This window comes from Apium graveolens, chromosome 7 (genome assembly GCF_009905375.1).
Source record: "Apium graveolens cultivar Ventura chromosome 7, ASM990537v1, whole genome shotgun sequence".
Lineage (NCBI taxonomy): Eukaryota > Viridiplantae > Streptophyta > Magnoliopsida > Apiales > Apiaceae > Apium > Apium graveolens.
Window position 1 is genome coordinate 266,828,245 of NC_133653.1, and position 15,003 is coordinate 266,843,247.

Consider the following 15,003-nt stretch of genomic DNA (forward strand, 5'->3'; position numbering starts at 1 on the left):
ATTCTATTAGTTTTAAATTTTATTTAGCAATTAAATGTAAATTTTTAATACTAAAATAAATCGATGAATAAAAAATATATTAAAATAATAATGAAATTATTATTTATAATTAAATTAAAATTATCGGCTTAAAAATTTTAAATTAAAAATATTGATTCCAACACTCAATTAAATACATGATATCAGATATGGTACCTGATTTCCATACCACTCTAATCCGATTCCTAATTTCAACCTGATACCACATCTCGAACCAAACGACACCTAACTATCTTTCAGCTCTCTTCGCTGTTCACGGGTTATCTTTGGTATTACTAATAATAGTAATAGTCAAAACCAAAGTTTCATCATTCCAAATTGATTTATATAAATATTTAGGGTTTGTCGAGATACGATTTATGTAGGAGGACAAATATATGAGCTGTTATAAGCTCGACGGTTACAAAGTGTAACTCCTATTTTAAAAGTCACTAGCTATGATTTTAGAATTTGGGGGATGAACGACAATTGGATGATAAGATAAACTTTGAAGATAGATTCTTGTCATTTAGCTATCATGACAAGAGAAGATAAAAAGAAATAAAGAATACTTTATATGAAAGTGTTATTTATTACATATAAATTTTTGTAGCATTAACCTTTTTAGATATTACAATAAGTTAGGTAATTCATTCTAGTGGGTATTTATTTCAGATTCTAACCAAGATATTTTCAATTTATTCTCCTTCATTTCACATCTTAAACCATCTCTTCATAATACCCCCTCTTTATTTTTCAAAAATGAGTTTCTCTCATCAAATCAAAAAGGAAAATCGTTGATGATTGAAGAGGAAAATCCATAATCCGGAACCGCTAGCCATGTACGATCCAAATCAGGTGAATGATTTTAATTGAACTCCTTGAAGAATTAAGTATGTGTGCATGTTAATATGAATGTGCAACTTAACGAGTTTATTAATGTTACTTACAAAATTTAATCTGTGTCATAGATCGAACTGGATCTGAATCAGAATCTGAAGATAATGATGTCAAGAATGATGGACATCAAGAAAGTAATATTGAAAAAAATTTGGTGTAAATATTGTAAAAAAACATGATAAAATTGAAAATAGTCATAATTTACCATGATATTATGCATTTACGTGGTGAAAACAACTAGAGAAGGAATGTGATTATTTTTGTATTTACTTATAGATATGTAGGTGTGTGTATATATTTGTTTGGATCATAGTGCCTAATCAATATATAAAAGATCAATTGTTTATTTTGTCAATGATCAAACAGGAACACCAAAGCAAGCAAGTTTTGAAAGGAAAATCCATTATGAAGAACACGAAAACGGGTCTTTAACGATATTTCGGTAGAAGATGAAGCCAAAATTCGGGAGAGGGACCAGGTTACTTATATAATATAATATGCTAGTGTACCAAAATTTAAGATTTTTAAATGTAAAATAATTTGTATCTTTGTAAGTAACTTAGTAAATAAATTTGAATTTTTTATTAAACAAATATATATACTAACCATAGCATAACTTGTAATCAGGTATTCAAAACTTCTCTCGAGTTTGAAAAGTACAAGAACTCTTGGATCCCATGTCGGAAAGGGTAAATTGATGGACAATTGTGACTAGGGAACGCACAAATGGTGGAAGAAACGAGAAGGTATATAAAAATTGCAAAGAGATATTATCCTTGCTAGCTGTATAAATTATCATTAAGATTTGATCACATTATATTTGGATAAGCGACTTCTTTTTCCAAACATTTATAATTTGTCATTAATTAATTATAATTAGCTTTACTGTGAACCTCATCAAGTTTTTCCCAAAAAAAAATATTATTCTTGAAAATAGAATCAGTAATAACTTATATTGTAACAATCTTTTTGTTAGTTCTATCATCGCCCCAGCTTGACAAGACAGCTTCCTTCAAAGAAGCAGGTCTATAGCTTCATACGCTATGGCTTTGTTACAACGCACAATGAGGGACTATGTTCATTAGAATCCGCTGAGAACCTTGTTGTAAGTTATATGCCTAATAAATACAAATTTTTATGCTGTAGTATGTGTGTATATGTGTTGCTAACTAAGCCTTACAAGCAGCCTGAGCCCAATTTGAGAATATATGGAACAAAAAATTGAGGTGGGGAAATGCTACACTTTCTCCAACTTCACTATCAAGGAGTATAAGCCGGAAGACAAATACAAATGTTTATGAATGGATAAACAGCTTATATTCAGCAAACACACAGATGTACGCGAACTTGATGAACACGAACTCATGATTGATATCAATGGTTTTGATTTCTTTGATTTGTATGAACTTGGTTCACTAGCTAATCAAAATGTCTATCTAACAGGTACATGTATCAATGCCTATTAATTCTTTTTACAGCCTTATTCATATTTAAGGAACTTAATTCCTCTACATTATGTCTTTCTATAGATGTTATGGGAGTTATTCACATGCCACAACCTTTAAGAAAATTTCTAAATGTAAAAGGCCAAGAACAAGTTCAGAAGAACATGATTGGAAGGTTCGGTTATGTACTGTTTTTATATACAGAAAAAATCAAATAGTATACATGATAGTTTGTTAAAATTCTTAAATTGTATATAGAACAACTGTGCAAGTCACTTTATGGGATGCATTTGCTGAGACAATTGAGGATGCTTTGTCAAAATTGATAGAACTACCTCCTATTGTCATTCTAGCAAGTGCAAAGATCAGCGAGTGGAAAGGTACACATGCGTATTCAATGATTTTGATGAAATTGGTATGCAATTTCAACGGGAGTTGTTTTACATACAGGAGTTGTTTTAGGTACACTAAAGTAAAATTAAATTATTAGATTCAAGAACACCGAGGAGTTGTTTTTCCAACAGGAAGAATCGATGTATGTAATGTTGGAGCAACAACCTTCTACCTCAACTACAACCACCATAGCGTAACTGTAATGCATAAAATGTAAACTAACTACCTCATACTTTCTTATACAAATATCTAATAAACATCTACTACTCTAGTTATACAAGTTATAACTAAATATTAACAATGCAGGTTAAGCAAACCAATCTTCTCCCAACATAATTTTACAGGTGAGAAAAGGGAAACAAACAAGCTCTACACTGTTGCAGACATCAAAAATTTGGGTAGAGATTATATTCATGTGAAAGATAGTTTAATTTTATATTACAAGATTAATATTTTTGTGTACAACCTTAGATTATAGTAGTTTACTTAACATTTGTTGCTCCCGCATATAACACCTTTTATTATAGACTGAGTCATATGTAAAGTTGAAGTCACAAAGGTCGAACAAACAGATAACTGGTATCATTGTGTTTGTACATCATGTTACGAACAAACTGAAAACTTGGATGGAAAATACTAATGTGTCAAGTGCGATAGGAATGTTCCTAATCCAGATAAAAAGTATGTGAAGCTGTATATAATTTATTATACTTTTCTAATCACTAAAAATTTCAGACATTTATAATTCCATGATATGCAACATAGGTTCCAACTTTGTGTTATTGGTTTGGATACAACAGACAACATTCCTATTCTACTATGCGTTCGCGAGGTGTGAACCATTATTGGGAAAACAGTTAATGAAGTTGAGAAAGAGGTACTAAATATTTCAGTCAAATAATACTTTCTACATATATAATGAACATTTGGATTTACATATACTTTTAATTTAGGTGCAAGTGAAAGGGATCTTTCCATGGATGTTAAAATAAATTATCAATAAGAAGTACACCATTAAGTTAATGCTAAGGGAAGAAAACATAAAACATAGATAACCCAACACAAGTATATGCTGCAACAAATATTTTCAGTGGTTTTGAGTGGGATAGTGACACAGTCATGGAACAATGCTCAATATCAAATACTACACAATCAAAGACATAGGTAGTCAAAATTATCTCTTCATTTCCTATTAATATAAACTTACAATACTAATTTATGATTCTTACAATGCCCCTAAAAAATTACAGGTATCCGGATCTACATACCACCTGGACAAACTGTCCGAGATGAACTTTGAAACACCCAAGAACAACAAGAAAAAGCACAAGTGAAGGATCTCTTTTTCAACATTAAGAATGTTAGTATTGAGTGCAAGTTTTTACAAATTATCAATTAACCGCTCTTTTTCAAGTATTCTAGGAACCTCATGTAAAAACTAATGTATGCTCAAACTCTATTTTCCACATTATCGCACTTCAATTTTTTCAATCTCTTATATCTACTTTTATAAGCATTATTCTAATATTTATAGGTCAAACATTATACAAAGTAACAAAATGCAAACAAGTTTACTCATTATATTAGTAAGCCTAGCAAACCAAACACATATAAGTGAAGCGAAGACATAATCATATTAGAACCAAGTCAAATAAAGGATTCCACAACATGATCATAAAAATCAAATGATAAATCAGTTACAGAGTCAAAGAAAGCATTATAATATGTCTTCAGATTATATAAGCTTAAATACCAACTTAAAAGGTTCATCTTAACATACTTCATCTGTGAAATGAGTTTAGTCATCTGGCTCACACTTAATCATAGTTACGTTGAAATGATAGTACGATTCTTTGGTACGATGAAAAACACATATATCTCCAAGCTTCAATCCCAGAGAGTCTCGAAACTCCAACCAACCATCATGAACTGTTGTACGCTTCCAATCACTTCTCTTCCTAACTTTCAGTCTTCATGCAGATTCTCCCGAGTACACATTTATGTAATCAATTCTCCCCCAAATGTTGCACAAATCCTTATACTCATTTGAGATATCCTAACCAAAACAAATTTCATGTTCATTACTTTTCATAAACTCAACTATAAAGTAATTGTTCTTTATATAAGCCAATGTAAAAAAACAGTGTTATGTGATACACGAAATTAGCACATACCACACCATGACAATATTTTAATATATGGTATGGTTGGATAGTTATCTCAAATCCATGAGCTCTCGCGACTATAAAAAAATTAAAAGAAAGCATTAAAATTATATAAATATTTCTATATGATATGTAGCCAATACTAATTAAACCAATGTATATATATAGTTGATTGAAAGGTACGAATAATATAGTTCAAACAATATTACCATCAGAAGTTGGAGGACGCCCATGCGAAGTGGGCATAAATACTAGTATCAATAATCATTCGCGTGGTGTTGTCCATTGAAATTGAGGATCCTGAAACTGAGAATGAATTGGTGTTTATCTAGGGATTTTATTTAATTCAGTTTTCAATTGTATTATCTATTTATAATTTGATAAAATAATAATAATATTTATTATTATTATTATTATTATTATTATTATTATTATTTGTAGTAGTAGTGGTAAGTATAATACATTAATTTTAAATTTTTAAAATTTCAAATGATAGCTAACCACTATAGCCGGTCCCACCGGAGCACAACAACTTATAGGTTCAGCAAATTTTTAGATAATCAGTATTTCACATAATTAAGCCAATCAATTTAGCCAACACCATGGAAGATGCTCTTAGGGCACCCTAATATCAAGTTGCCATTTTCTTACCCTAATAAATTTGTGCCATCAGTAAACAGGACATGTTCCAGCAGATCATTCTGAGACATACCGCAAATGAAACTATACAAACAAAAATTTAAACAAATGGGGTGGTACCTAACCAAGTCATACAAAACCTTGCGCCGAAATCTTAAGTTGTTAAAGAAAGATCTTAAATATATTATATATTATTCAACAACTTTTTACCATTAAATAGGAATAGTGCGACGTTGATCAACAATCCTACATTTCCTCTATACCATTGACATGAAAATGTTTGTTTAATCAAAATTTCAATTATTTTTAACCATACTTGCTTTGGTTTGTCATTTGTCTTGTGTTTGTATATTGAGAAATTGTTGATATTTTTTATACAGGATTGAGATAGAGATATTATTTTGGTGTGTTAAGGAACCAGTCACTCTAAATCTAAAGATATTAGATAAATATCATTTTCAAGATCTTATATTACATTCTAACACTTCCCCTCACTCAAAATTTCATTTTGGGTCGAAAAATGATTTATGCGCGCCCATCTTTGTAGCACTAATTTACCTTTTGAGTTCACAATTAAAATTAATTGTGAAAAATATTGGGGGTGGCAGGCAGGTTCGTGAATCCTCCCGTTAGTCTGAACTCAGATACCAGGTTGGAGTTTAGAATGAAGGACAAAACCCTATACTATGATTTGGGATGTCTGTATTGAATTTATAATGTTACATTTTACTACAGCTAAAATATAAGTGTAATTTACATCATGAGCAATGATTTGGTGATCATAACAAACTCTAAGAAGATATGGTTATGATGCAAATATCCCTTAATCTTAGCAGAACCCTTAGTCTCAGCAGAGCTTTCCTGTAATATCATTAACACCCCCTTTCAAACTGATGGGTGGACATGGTAGAACTGTCAGTTTGTGACAAAGAATCTTAAAACGTGCAACTGATATTCACTTCATAAGAACATCAACAAGTTGTTGTTCACTTGGAACAAACACAATGCATAAAGAGCAACAAATAACTCGCTCTCTATGAAAATGATAATCAATTTTTATGTATTTAGTGCGAGCATATAGGATTGGGTTAGAGGCCAAGTGTGTAGCACTAACATTGTCACAATGTAAAATCGGAGGTCATTTAAGCAGAATATTCAACTTTCTGAACAGGAATATAAGCCACTGGATGTCAGATGCAACACGAGCAAGTGCACAGTATTCATCCTCTGCGCTGGATCTTGAGACTGTACTTTATTTATTCATTGCCGAACTTATAAGATTTGGACCAAAGTATATACACATACCAATATTTGATCACCTATCACCTGGGCAATCAACCCAATCAACATCAGAAAAATCATAAATATGTTCATCTTGTTATTTATTTATATGAGTGCCAAAATGAGGAGTATTCTTCAGATATCTCAAAATTCATTTACATCAACCAAGTGAATTTGACGAGGTTGGTGCATGAACCAGCACACCTGATTCACTGCATAAGTAAGGTCTGGTCTCGTGATGGTTAAATACTGCAAAGCTCCCATAACACTATGATTAACGGTTGTATCAAGAAGCGGAGTTGAGTCAGTGATGAAAGCTCAGAGCCTGGTGCCACCGGAGAGGAACATGGTTTAGCAAGTAAAAAAATTGCTCTTTTTAACAAGTCAAGAGCATACTTTGTGTGGCTAAGTTGTATTTGAAACCATTTCTACGAACCTCGATTCCTAGAAAATTGCTCAGCTGTCCTAAGTCCTTACTTCAAAACGAGAATTAAGATGACTAATTATTGATGATATGAACTCAATGATGGAGCCAATTAAGAGAATATCATCAACATAGATCAAAAGTATAGTCATAACATGAGCTACATTGTGTATGAATATAGAAGTGTCAACACGACTTCTTTTAAAACCCAATTAAAGTAGAAATTTGCTAAAATCGTTAAACCATGTCCTTGGTGACTGACAAAGACCATAAATAGACTTGTGCAAGAGATAAACATAATTCGAAAACTGTTTGTCTATAAAACTTGGAGGTTGCTTCATGTAGATAATCTCATTGTGAAACATCGTGTAAAAAGGCATTTTTAATATCGAGATGACGAATACACTAATTACGGTTCATCGCAAGAGAAAAAACAAGCAGTATAGTTTGAGGCTTCACTACTGGGCTGAATATCTCAACAAAGTCTATGCCATATTGCTGATCAAACCCTTAGCAACTAAACGGGTTTTCTGGTGTTCAATAGTACCATATGCTTTTCTTTTAATCATAAATATCTGGGACTTGCTGGAACAAAGACCATGTTCTTTGCTTTAAATGCGCATTAAATTCATCAAGCATTGCTACACACCAATGAGGGAACATAGAAGCATTCGTGTAACATGTAGGTTCATCATCCTCATTGTAAAATGGATTGTAAGCATACCGGAAGCATATGATGAGTAGCTATGCCAGTATAAGGAACCTTTGATTTTCTTCTGCCATCACGTTGGCGTGTAACCATCTGATGGATAGAATCACGAGTATTCATTGGAGCAAGGGCTAAGCTCTGAACATGAGAAGTGGTTTGAACATGTGATATGTGTTTCTTGGTGATAATTAGTTCTGGTGATACATGTGATATATTATCTTGTTGAATTCAAGGAATGGATTTAGGAGTAACATCTGTAGTTGCTGGAATCTCGGTTTACGTAAGAGAGTTGTTAGTTGTGATTTGCGGTGTTGATGGTATACAAGGAGATGTAGGTACATGAGGCTTTCTGAAATGGCTCAGAAAGATTAATCCACTTGATAAGGTTGGCGGTTCGGTTGAATTGAACCAAGACTTCATTTTGTCTATTGATTGTAGAAATCCAGATGACAATATGCTGGAAAATGGAAAAAGTTCCTTATAGGTTTTGTGGGATGGCATATGGAGCTTTTTGGTGTTGATAGCGTGATCAGCTATCTTCACATTTAAATGCCCAATACGTATCTGATTTGGTTTTGTGGTTCCCGTAACGGAATAAGTGATTTATACAGTTGAGTTATAAATGTGAATAACATACTAAAATTGGACTCTGGTGTTTACACAGCACACAACTACGTTTGTTTTATAAAGAGCATGCTAGTTAGTGATATGCAGTTTAATTTTGTTTTGTTTTGACAGAGATTCAAAATGATTTACAGATTACTGCTTTCATACTGCTTTATAATCCTGTTACCATAACTGTTTAGTTTAAACTGTTTCTACTCTGTTATTCATATGTTGGTACTGCTGAGCAATTATATGCTCATCCTTGCAACCTGTTATATATATGTCACATATGCCTAGGAGACCAGTTTGTCATGTTCAGGGCAGGATTCCAGTGCCACCACTAGCAGGATTAGTTGAGGTAGTTTTGTGAGGCATGTTTTAGGTGTATGAGTTGCTATAATAAGTTAGTATGTCAGACTTTTAAATAAATGGTTGTTTTGATAATAAATAGCTTAAATCATACTTGAACCTCGAAAAGATCTTCGTATTGGGGTTGTAATAGTGTAATAATAATAATCTAGTAGTTTATAATTATGGTTTGATATAATTAGTGACATCAACTCCTGACCCCGGGATTGAGGCCGTCACATAAAAGCTAAAATTTCTAAACCGTTGGATCATAATCAAATTTACGCATATAATTTATGATCTCTTGTTCTCTCACTAAACAGGGTCTTTTTTGAACCTCCTTCATATATATATATATAGGTAAATGATCAAATAAAAACTAAACATAAAATAGAAAGCAGAAACTAATGAAAACCATTAGATCAATATAATCTAATAGCCCCTAAAAGCACCACACTCTGCACCCCCACACACACAATCTCAACTTTTTCTCTCTGTTTTTAATTTAGTTTTCCCGTCAAATGGTAATTTTTGTTTTAAATCCGATTTCACTGTATTTTTCTGCACCTCTCAAAGATCGATTTGCATACCATATATGTTATAATTCGAAGTAATTTTAAAAAAGAAATTTATTTGGTTTCTAGTTTCTATTCTCAAATTGGTTTCTATTAGAGTAGTCATATATATATATAGGGAGATGATCAAACAGAAACCAAAATAAAAATAGAAACTAGAAACTAATTTTAAGCCATTAGATCAATCTAATCTAATGGTCCCCCTAAAATCACAACACCCAACTAATCTACACCCTCCCACACCCAATCTTAGATTTTTTCCCTCTGTTTTTAATTTAATTTTTCCCGTCAAACGTTAATTTTTTTTTAAATCCGACTTCACTGTATTTTTCTCCATCTTTCAACGATCGATTTGCATACCATATGTGTTATGTTTCGAAATAATTTTTTTAAAAAAATTATTTGGTTTCTAGTTTCTATTATAAAATGGTTTCTATTAGAGTAGCCCTATATATATATATAAAATCAAAGACATCACTAAAGACATCAGTAAAAATTTAAATATTTTTTTTAAAATATGTTTAATACATTATTTATAAACTAATAAATGATATGAGTAGAGGGGTATAACAACATATATTTAATCAAATTCCGTGTTATAGAACACCTATAACCGTTACTTATTGGTATCAATGTTAAACTTTATTTTTTTACAAAGGTTTCAAATAAATAATCGATGTTGAGCTAACAATTGACATAATAATGTTATACAACCGATGTTAAATATACAAACAAACATCTGTTATTGATCAATAATCGATGTTAATTATTCTTAATAGCTTATGTGCTATATGTTTAAATAGGCGTAATCAGTCTAATATAACAATATTGAACATGACATTACTCAGTTATACTATAAAAATATGATTATAAGACATCATAAATCTTCCCAAAACATTGTGCAATATTGCTTTAGACATGGGGGTGAACACCGATGTGTAAGTAAAACTACCTCTAACATCAGTCATGAAGATGTCAGTCCTTTTTTACATAGACATCGGTTTTTACCCCATGTCTAAGGTCATTTTTAGTAGAGTTCATTATCAGTATCTACTACTTGTTCTTTTATAACAATTTTTAAGCTAAAAGAAGGAAAAAGCTACTAATATTTGATCTTAGAGAGCGTGTGTATGTTATTAAGAGAGAGAACACAGTTTAAGTGACTAACTAACTAACTAACTAACTAAGGGGTTATTTGGTTCGCCAAATTCTGGAATCAGGTATGGGTTTTGGCCATTTCAACCCCATACCTAATGTTTGGTTCAAAAAAATTGAATTTGATACCCATTCCTTAAATGCCCAAGGTATGGGTTTTACATACCCAAGTAGGGAAGTGGGTACGAGAGAGTGGTATGAGTATCAACTTTAATTCTATTAGTTTAAATTTTATTTTAGCAATTAAATGTAAATTTTTAATACTAAAATAAATCGATGAATAAAAAATATATTAAAATAATAATGAAATTATTATTTATAATTAAATTAAAATTATCGGCTTAAAAATTTTAAATTAAAAATATTGATTCCAACACTCAACTAAATACATGATATCATATATGGTACCTGATTTCCATACCACTCTAATCCGATTCCTAATTTCAACTTGATACCACATCTCGAACCAAACGACACCTAACTATCTTTCAGCTCTCTTCGCTGTTCACGGGTTATCTTCTGGTATTACTAATAATAGTAATAGTCAAAACCAAAGTTTCATCATTCCAAATTGATTTATATAAATATTTAGGGTTTGTCGAGATACGATTTATGTAGGAGGACAAATATATGAGCTGTTATAAGCTCGACGGTTACAAAGTGTAACTCCTATTTTAAAAGTCACTAGCTACGATTTTAGAATTTGGGGGATGAACGACAATTGGATGATAAGAGATAAACTTTGAAGATAGATTATTGTCATTTAGCTATCATGACAAGAGAAGATAAAAAGAAATAAAGAATACTTTATATGAAAGTGTTATTTATTACATATAAATTTTTGTAGCATTAACCTTTTTAGATATTACAATAAGTTAGGTAATTCATTCTAGTGGGTATTTATTTCAGATTCTAACCAAGATATTTTCAATTTATTCTCCTTCATTTCACATCTTAAACCATCTCTTCATACAATACCCCCTCTTTATTTTTCAAAAATGAGTTTCTCCTCATCAAATCAAAAAGGAAAATCGTTGATGATTGAAGAGGAAGAAATCCATAATCCGGAACCGCTAGCCATGTACGATCCAAATCAGGTGAATGATTTTAATTGAACTCCTTGAAGAATTAAGTATGTGTGCATGTTAATATGAATGTGCAACTTAACGAGTTTATTAATGTTACTTACAAAATTTAATCTGTGTCATAGATCGAACATGGATCTGAATCAGAATCTGAAGATAATGATGTCAAGAATGATGGACATCAAGAAAAGGTAATATTGAAAAAAATTTGGTGTAAATATTTGTAAAAAAACATGATAAAATTGAAAATAGTCATAATTTACCATGATATTATGCATTTACTTGGTGAAAACAACTAGAGAAGGAATGTGATTATTTTTGTATTTACTTATAGATATGTAGGTGTGTGTATATATTTGTTTGGATCATAGTGCCTAATCAATATATAAAAGATCAATTGTTTATTTTGTCAATGATCAAACAGGAACACCAAAGCAAGCAAGTTTTGAAAGGAAAATCCATTATGAAGAACACAAAAACGGGTCTTTACGATATTTCGGTAGAAGATGAAGCCAAAATTTGGGAGAGGGACCAGGTTACTTATATAATATAATATGCTAGTGTACCAAAATTTAAGATTTTTAAATGTAAAATAATATGTATCTTTGTAAGTAACTTCGTAAATAAATTTGAATTTTTTATTAAACAAATATATATACTAACCATAGCATAACTTGTAATCAGGTATTCAAAACTTCTCTCGAGTTTGAAAAGTACAAGAACTCTTGGATCCCATGTCGGAAAGGGTAAATTGATGGACAATTGTGACTAGGGAACGCACAAATGGTGGAAGAAACGAGAAGGTATATAAAAATTGCAAAGAGATATTATCCTTGCTAGCTGTATAAATTATCATTAAGATTTGATCACATTATATTTGGATAAGCGGCTTCTTTTTCCAAACATTTATAATTTGTCATTAATTAATTATAATTAGCTTTACTGTGAACCTCATCAAGTTTTTCCCAAAAAAAATATTATTCTTGAAAATAGAATCAGTAATAACTTATATTGTAACAATCTTTTTGTTAGTTCTATCATCGCCCCAGCTTGACAAGACAGCTTCCTTCAAAGAAGCAGGTCTATAGCTTCATACGCTATGGCTTTGTTACAACGCACAATGAGGGACTATGTTCATTAGAATCCGCTGAGAACCTTGTTGTAAGTTATATGCCTAATAAATACAAATTTTTATGCTGTAGTATGTGTGTATATGTGTTGCTAACTAAGCCTTACAAGCAGCCTGAGCCCAATTTGAGAATATATGGAACAAAAAATTGAGGTGGGGAAATGCTACACTTTCTCCAACTTCACTATCAAGGAGTATAAGCCGGAAGACAAATACAAATGTTTATGAATGGATAAACAGCTTATATTCAGCAAACACACAGATGTACGCGAACTTGATGAACACGAACTCATGATTGATATCAATGGTTTTGATTTCTTAGATTTGTATGAACTTGGTTCACTAGCTAATCAAAATGTCTATCTAACAGGTACATGCATCAATGCCTATTAATTCTTTTTACAGCCTTATTCATATTTAAGGAACTTAATTCCTCTACATTATGTCTTTCTATAGATGTTATGGGAGTTATTCACATGCCACAACCTTTAAGAAAATTTCTAAATGTAAAAGGCCAAGAACAAGTTCAGAAGAACATGATTGGAAGGTTCGGTTATGTACTGTTTTTATATACAGAAAAAATCAAATAGTATACATGATAGTTTGTTAAAATTCTTAAATTGTATATAGAACAACTGTGCGAGTCACTTTATGGGATGCATTTGCTGAGACAATTGAGGATGCTTTGTCAAAATTGATAGAACTACCTCCTATTGTCATTCTAGCAAGTGCAAAGATCAGCGAGTGGAAAGGTACACATGCGTATTCAATGATTTTGATGAAATTGGTATGCAATTTCAACGGGAGTTGTTTTACATACAGGAGTTGTTTAAGGTACACTAAAGTAAAATTAAATTATTAGATTCAAGAACACCGAGGAGTTGTTTTTCCAACAGGAAGAATCGATGTATGTAATGTTGGAGCAACAACCTTCTACCTCAACTACAACCACCATAGCGTAACTGTAATGCATAAAATGTAAACTAACTACCTCATACTTTCTTATACAAATATCTAATAAACATCTACTACTCTAGTTATACAAGTTATAACTAAATATTAACAATGCAGGTTAAGCAAACCAATCTTCTCCCAACATAATTTTACAGGTGAGAAAAGGGAAACAAACAAGCTCTACACTGTTGCAGACATCAAAAATTTGGGTAGAGATTATATTCATGTGAAAGATAGTTTAATTTTATATTACAAGATTAATTTTTTTGTGTACAACCTTAGATTATAGTAGTTTACTTAACATTTGTTGCTCCCGCATATAACACCTTTTATTATAGACTGAGTCATATGTAAAGTTGAAGTCACAAAGGTCGAACAAACAGATAACTGGTATCATTGTGTTTGTACATCATGTTACGAACAAACTGAAAACTTGGATGGAAAATACTAATGTGTCAAGTGCGATAGGAATGTTCCTAATCCAGATAAAAAGTATGTGAAGCTGTATATAATTTATTATACTTTTCTGATCACTAAAAATTTCAGACATTTATAATTCCATGATATGCAACATAGGTTCCAACTTTGTGTTATTGGTTTGGATACAACAGACAACATTCCTATTCTACTATGCGATCGCGAGGTGTGAACCATTATTGGGAAAACAGTTAATGAAGTTGAGAAAGAGGTACTAAATATTTCAGTCAAATAATACTTTCTACATATATAATAAACATTTGGATTTACATATACTTTTGATTTAGGAGCAAGTGAAAGGGATCTTTCCATGGATGTTAATATAAATTATCAATAAGAAGTACACCATTAAGTTAATGCTAAGGGAAGAAAACATAGATAACCCAACACAAGTATATGCTGCAACAAATATTTTCAGTGGTTTTAAGTGGGATAGTGACACAGTCATGGAACAATGCTCAATATCAAATACTACACAATCAAAGACATAGGTAGTCAAAATTATCTCTTCATTTCCTATTAATATAAACTTACAATACTAATTTACGATTCTTACAATGCCCCTAAAAAATTACAGGTATCCGGATCTACATACCACCTGGATAAACTGTCCCAGATGAACTTTGAAACACCCAAGAACAACAAGAAAAAGCACAAGTGAAGGATCTCTTTTTCAATATTAAGAATGTTAGTATTGAGT

At 31.4% G+C, this 15,003-nt stretch overlaps 2 long non-coding RNA genes across 3 annotated transcripts; both read left to right on the plus strand.

Moving 5' to 3' along the window:
• The first annotated feature begins 1,542 nt into the window (after positions 1 to 1,542).
• Positions 1,543 to 2,623, plus strand: LOC141671239 (uncharacterized). Of its 2 annotated transcripts, XR_012555019.1 has the most exons (4): positions 1,543 to 1,664; positions 1,895 to 2,023; positions 2,105 to 2,361; positions 2,448 to 2,623. It is a non-coding gene; the product is annotated as an uncharacterized LOC141671239 (long non-coding RNA). The 2 variants fall into 2 exon arrangements; XR_012555018.1 differs by having other exon boundaries at positions 1,895 to 2,361.
• A 9,801-nt stretch (positions 2,624 to 12,424) lies between these two features.
• On the plus strand, positions 12,425 to 13,079 carry LOC141671583 (uncharacterized). The gene is made up of 3 exons (XR_012555181.1): positions 12,425 to 12,546; positions 12,776 to 12,904; positions 12,986 to 13,079. It is a non-coding gene; the product is annotated as an uncharacterized LOC141671583 (long non-coding RNA).
• Positions 13,080 to 15,003: the final 1,924 nt, after the last annotated feature.